Below are 6,089 nucleotides of genomic sequence, written 5' to 3' on the forward strand. Positions count from 1 at the left end.
CCCCGCCGCCGCCACCCACCGCCCCGCACCCGCCCGGCACCGGCCCGATGGACTCTCCGAGGCCCGCAGGGCGGCTCGACCGCGGGACCGGGCGGGCGGAGCCCCGTCCCGACAAACTTCCCGGCCGCGGCCCCAGCCTCACCTCCGGGAGCGCTCTACACCCTCGGCGGCGTCCTGGCCCGCGGCTCCGGGACCTCGCGCGCCGGGAGACCGGGCGCCGGCGGCGGCAGTGGTTGCTGACCCCGCAGGGTCGGGGTAGCCCGGGGAAGCAGCGGTGGCGGCGGCGCTGGCGGCGGAGGCTCCATCTTCCCGGGGCGCTCACGCCGCGGTTCCGACGCGCAGACCCGAGCGGGACATTCGCTACATTGTTGGCATTCCACGGGCGTCACGTGACCCCTCCTCCCGCGTCACTCCCGGCCGCATACCAGCCCGGGCGGGGCGCCCGCGGCCTTGCTCCCCGGCGCCCGCTCCGCCCCGCCGGCCGCTTCCTGCACCTCCCGGCCCGGCCGCCACCTGCCCTGCGGTGGAAGTCCGCAGCCCGGGAGCGCCGCTTCTCCCTAGCGCCTTGTAGCAGTGGGTTAAAAAAAAGTAAGTTCCCGGGCCCCGGTGCAAGCCGCGAAAAGTAGAGTCGGCTCTTGAGACCGGAGCATCGAATAAAAAAACCAGGACGCCTGACAATCGCAGCTTATTAGGACGCAATTTAGCCAGCTCCCTCCCCAGGCACGTTTTACGGAAAGTGCCTTATTGTTTTGTAGAACAGAACAGTACGGACCCTCCAGCGAGACTGGCGTTTACACTTCGGCCACTCCTTTAGCCTCCATTTGGGGATTTGGTCCAGGGACAGACGCTGAGAAGAAATAACAGCGTGGAAGCCAAGTCCTCCATTTACTATTGGCTGTCTAACATCACACTTCCCACCACCTACGGTCTGTGGTAAGTGATGGTGAGGACTAATGGTTTCAAAAGTCAACCTGGTTTCCTCTTTAATTAACAATCGTGACATTTGAAGTTTCAATTCCGGAAGAGACAATAACGAAGATCTTTTGTTCCAGCTTTTATTTTATTTTTGTACTGGGGAAGGAATTCAAGCTCTCTCTCCTGTGCTAAATTCAGGCTGTTTTACCAGAGGAACCCTTGTCCGGACTGTTTTATAATTGCCTCACCAGCCTTTAGTCCTGAACTGTGTCCCCCAACCCCACCAAAAAAAAAAAAAAAAAAAAAAAAAAAAAAAAAAAAAAATCCCTTAAGTCTTCTTCCAGAGAATCTCCCCATAGTTCTCATTTCTCTGTCCTTTGAACTTTCATAAGTAACCCTCCTGCAGATTGCAGATTAGCTTTTTTTTTTTTTTTTTTTGTCAGCCTGACCCTGTGTGCTTACACTGACATCTTGCACGGTGATGGGAGCCCAATACATCTCCAACAATTCAGCCTGTGAAAGAGGAGCCCTGATTGGCCGTCGGTGGTGGCAGCGCATTTAATCCCTGCACTCCAGAGGCAGAGGCAGGCGGATCTCTGAGTTTGAGGCCAACTTGGTCTATAGAATTGAGTTCCAAGACAGCCAGGGATACACAGAGAAACCCTGTCTCAAAATGAATAAATAAAATAAAAAAGAAAAGTACATGTATTGTAGATTTGACTTCCAATCTGAAGCCTATTGGGAGTCTAGTGTAAATTGAATCATAGTATGGGACCTCTTACTGGCTTTTGATTCCGGGTTGCCTGTGAGGTGAGCAGCTTTATCCTAGCAAGAGAACAGAGCCAGCCGGCCACAGACTTACAAAGCTAGGCAACACTTCATCTCCTTTAAGTTGCTTACTAATACAAATGGACTGGGGAGATGGCTTAGCAGTCCATTGCTATACAGTTCTGGCATCTACATTGAAAAACCTCACAAATGCCTGTAACTCCAGTGCCAAGGGATCCAATGCCTTGTTCTGGCCTCTGTGGATGTACACACACACATACATACACACATGTATACATAAAACACACACACAAATAAATATGAATTAAATCTTAAAACTTTTTTGCACTTGGAGTGACTAATATGATACTGATTATAACAGTGAAAAGTCAAGAACAACCTAAGTGTGCACCAACAGAGAAGGACCAACATTCACATAGTGCTATATGTACAGGAACTAAGAAATTGGCTTTGTTTTTCCAAAGGATAAATGAGAATTCAGAACCAATGTGGAATTGAAAAAAAAAAAACCAATTTGCAGAACTATACATTATGATACCATATTCACAAATAAACAGAGCCTTTGGAACCCATACTATCATATTTTGTGTGAATATAAACTCTTACACACCAAATTCATGGCAGCTGTGGCCTATATAGAAGGAGCAGAAATTGGACTGAGAGAAAAATCTTCAACCTAATCTATAGCGCTTGATTGCTTTAATTAAAAGGATGAGAGTGGTGGCTGGAGAGATGGCTCAGTGGTTAAGAGCATCGGCTGTTCTTCCATAGTTTGACCAGGGTTCCATTCCCAGCAACCACATGGCAGCTCACAGCTGTCTGTGATCTAGCACCCTTGCTCAAACTATACACGCAGGCAAAAATGTCAATGCATGTGAAAATAAATTTATCTTTTATATGTGTGTTTTTTAGGTTTATGTATCTGAGTGTTTTGCTTGAATGTGGGTGTGTGCAGCATATGTGTGCCTGGTGCCCATGGAGGCCAGAAAAGGGCATTGGAGCCCTTGGAACTAGGATGGCTGTGAGTCACAAAGGCTGTAGTACACTATGCCTTTAATGTTTTAAAATACATGTATTTGAGATTAGAGACAAATTGAAAACAAATGTCCAAACAGTCAATCAAATCAGGCATTGTGGTGCAGGCCCATAGTCCCAGCACAATGAGATGGAGGCAGGAGGAGCAGAAGGTCTTCTATGCTATGTAGTGAATTCTAGTCCAGCTTTGAGACCCTATCTTTAAAATAATATTAATATAAGTATAGTCTCTGAATACAGTGACTTTTTATAATAACTTTTGGTATATTGATAGTAGGATAGCCCACAAAGGATATTTTTAAATTAGCAAACTATACACACTCACGTGATGTGTGTAGCTGAGGAGACACAGAGAACACAAGGCCAGTGGAGCACAACATCATCTTTAGTGACAAAATAATCAAGTGCAGACCCATACATTATTTGTGTGTGCTGTGTTGTAGCCTCCCATCCAGTGATGCTCTGGTGCTTCCAGGTTATCTCATCCAATCTGCAAAGTAGCCCTGTTATCAACCCTTTCTGATAGAAAAACAACAACTTCGCCAAGTAATTTGCCCAGGATCAAAGGGCTGGGATTTGAATCTCTGGAGCTCTAGCTGCAGCAGAGCTTAGGAGCACTGAATTACTAGGCTCTCTTCACAAGAAGTCATGATTATAATGTACCTAGAGATATGGAACAAGCCAAATTAAACCCCTTTACACTTTCAGTGTTGTTGCTTTGTTGTTGCATTGCTAGAGGTGGAAACTAGGGCCTCCCAGGTGCTAAGAAGGCCCTCTGCCACTAGGCTATAGCCCAGCAGTACCTGAAGACTGGAGGAGTGTGTCTGAGAGAAGAGATGTGTGCCCAGGGAGGAGAGGAGCACAAAAGCCCAGGTCCCTAGTCAGGGCAGAGACAGAAGTCATAGATGTGGCTAACACTGGCTGTCCACTCGCCAGTGCGGCTCCTGAAGTAAGGATAGGATAGTTTAGGCATCCATCGGGGCAGAATATCCCCTAAGACTCACACCCTGCTCATGTTGTCTCTGAGTGAAAAAACAAAATCTGATTATTCACTCAGCCTCTTCACAATGTAGGTGTTAGGAGAGCAGGCAGTGGTCTTCAGGCACATGCTCGTCTCCTTATCTGTCACCAGTATGATGGAGACTTATGAAATCTGCCATCAAAACTTGGTTCTCTCTGGACAGTCATGAAAATGCAGAGCAGGATCAGATCACAAAAGACCCAGATGACTAGGAAGAAGGCATGCCACACGGATCCTTTTCACTTTGGAGTTGGTTTAGCCCCATATGTTTTGTCTCATTAACCAGGCCACAGCTTCCTCCACAACAGGAAACTATAAAGAACCTCTCAACTGACAAGCACAGCAGATACACTTTAAAGGCGTCTTTAGTATGCCAAGTATCAAAGTTTAAAGCTTTAACCATTTCTGGTCAAGAGTTGGGGTACAAACCCGAAATCACAGCACTCAAGATGCTGGGGAAGGAAGATTGAGACTTCCAGGCCAGCTTAGACAGTGTGAAGAGAGCTGTATGAATGAACCAGTAGAGTTTTACTTGTTTCTCTGAGCTAGCTCAGGAGAGCTCCTTCTTCATTTTTCTTTGGCTATTTTGGTTCTAAAAATGTTTAGAATTTTGGGAAGAAAGCTAACCTCGCCTTGGTTAGTTTAGGTGATGTATTTCTGTTGTGCCCAAATTCTGAACCACAAAATCACCAAGAGAGTCTTTAATTAATGAATTAACTATTAACTTGGGTCCTCCATCTGTTCAACGTGGTGGGCAGATTGAGAAGGACTTGAAGGGATCACAGGCAGGGAATTTATTGGGGTAGAGCAAGGGAAATGTCTCGGTCAGCAACAGTCTCAGGATTGGTGTACTTCCTGGCTTGGGTGACCTGTCTTGAGTTGATTGGAGGCCCTCCCAGAGCAGCTGCTATGCTCTGCACTCCACTGTTGTCATAAAGCATGCTGAGAGCCCACCAGCTAACTTCTGATTGGTTCCTTGCCACAGGGAGGGTATCTGGCTTCCTAGTGACTGGAAGGCTGGGAAAGGTTGGAAACTTAGCACATGTTGCTGAGTCAGAGGCCTGCCTCTTTTCTGCAGCCTGTCATGGCTGCTAAAGCAGGGGTCTGGGTGAGGGTCTGGTCCCTTCATTTCCACGATGCATTTGAACTTTTTAAAACTTAAAAAAGATTATTTATTATTTTGGTTTTTCAAGACAGGGCTTCAATGAGTAGCCTTGGTTGCCTTAGAACTCTGTAGACCAGGCTGGCCTTGAACTCACAGAGATCCTCCTGCCTCTGCCTCCTGAGTGCTAGGATTAAACATGTTTGCAGCTACCACCACCCAGAATTTATTCTTATTTTATTTGTATGGGTGCTTCACCTTCATGTATGTCTGTGTACCATTTGCATACAGTGCCAAATGAGACCAGAAGAGGGGCACCAGTTCCCCTGGAGCTGGAGTTACCAATGGTTGTAAAACAATGAGCAGCGGAATCTGACTTTCAGCCCTGATGACAACTCAACATGTTTATAGGGCACTCTATCTGCAGAGAATTGCTTGGGGTATAGAGAACACTCCCCTTGTTGTGGCAAACAGAAGAAGATGGAATATAAATGGAAAGTGGAAAACATTGTTGCCTCTGTTGACTTCCTCTGCCATTGTTTTGCCTCCCTCAGTTAGCTGATTGGCTACTTGTTTTCTAGTTTGGCTGTTGGGTGTGGTGGCTCAGGCAGGCCTGTAATCCTGGCACATGAGAGGTAAAAGCAAGATGCTCAGGATTCAAGGTCATCCTCACTCTTCGGAGCCCTTGAGAAGGTATCTCACAAAAGCAAGGCAAAGGCTGGCCTGAGACTTCCCTTACCAACACTGAAGACCTTTCCTCAACAACAAAACAGTTTGGATGTCAGGGCTAAAGCCCTCCAGTATCACAGCTCTCACACTTAACTTGCAGTGTTCACGCCAGGCAGGTGAACTCTGCCCTGGTTTTAAATTATTTCTAATTTCTTTACTTCTAGCCGTGGAAGAGCCAGGTGATGGTGGCACACACTTTTAATCCCAGCACTCAGGAGGCAGAGAGGCAGGCAGATCTCTGAGTTCAAGGCCAGCCTGGTCTACAAAGTGAGTTCCAGAACAGCAAGGGGGGTTACACAGAGAAACCCTGTCTTGGAAAAAAATAAGCCAAAAAAAAAAAAAAAAAGCCACAAGCTTCCCATGTATAGCTGGAGCAGTTCAGGAACCAGGACCATGTTGGTGGCCCCTGGCAAATCGCACAGACCTGCTTTTCCAGATGCCTCCAGTGATGCTAAAGTTTCTCATTCTCCAAATAGCTACTCTGCTTCTCAGGTGAGT

General features: G+C 47.1%; 1 protein-coding gene and 1 long non-coding RNA gene across 3 annotated transcripts in view; one reads left to right on the forward strand and one right to left on the reverse strand.

Annotated features, from left to right (window-relative positions):
* The window catches only part of Lats2 (large tumor suppressor kinase 2), a 57,998-nt gene extending 57,648 nt beyond the window's left edge, over positions 1-350 (reverse strand). For both annotated transcript variants that reach the window (XM_027390460.2, XM_027390461.2), the window contains exon 1: positions 143-350. The gene's annotated coding sequence lies outside the window, so the exon portion shown is untranslated. The remainder of the gene's footprint in view (positions 1-142) is intronic.
* An 82-nt stretch (positions 351-432) lies between these two features.
* On the forward strand, positions 433-2,625 carry LOC103162185. The gene is made up of 3 exons (XR_003480156.2): positions 433-588; positions 756-933; positions 1,359-2,625. It is a non-coding gene; the product is annotated as an uncharacterized LOC103162185 (long non-coding RNA).
* The last annotated feature ends 3,464 nt before the right edge of the window (positions 2,626-6,089 follow it).

The sequence above is a fragment of the Cricetulus griseus genome, assembly GCF_003668045.3.
Source record: "Cricetulus griseus strain 17A/GY chromosome 1 unlocalized genomic scaffold, alternate assembly CriGri-PICRH-1.0 chr1_1, whole genome shotgun sequence".
In the NCBI taxonomy this organism is placed as follows: domain Eukaryota; kingdom Metazoa; phylum Chordata; class Mammalia; order Rodentia; family Cricetidae; genus Cricetulus; species Cricetulus griseus.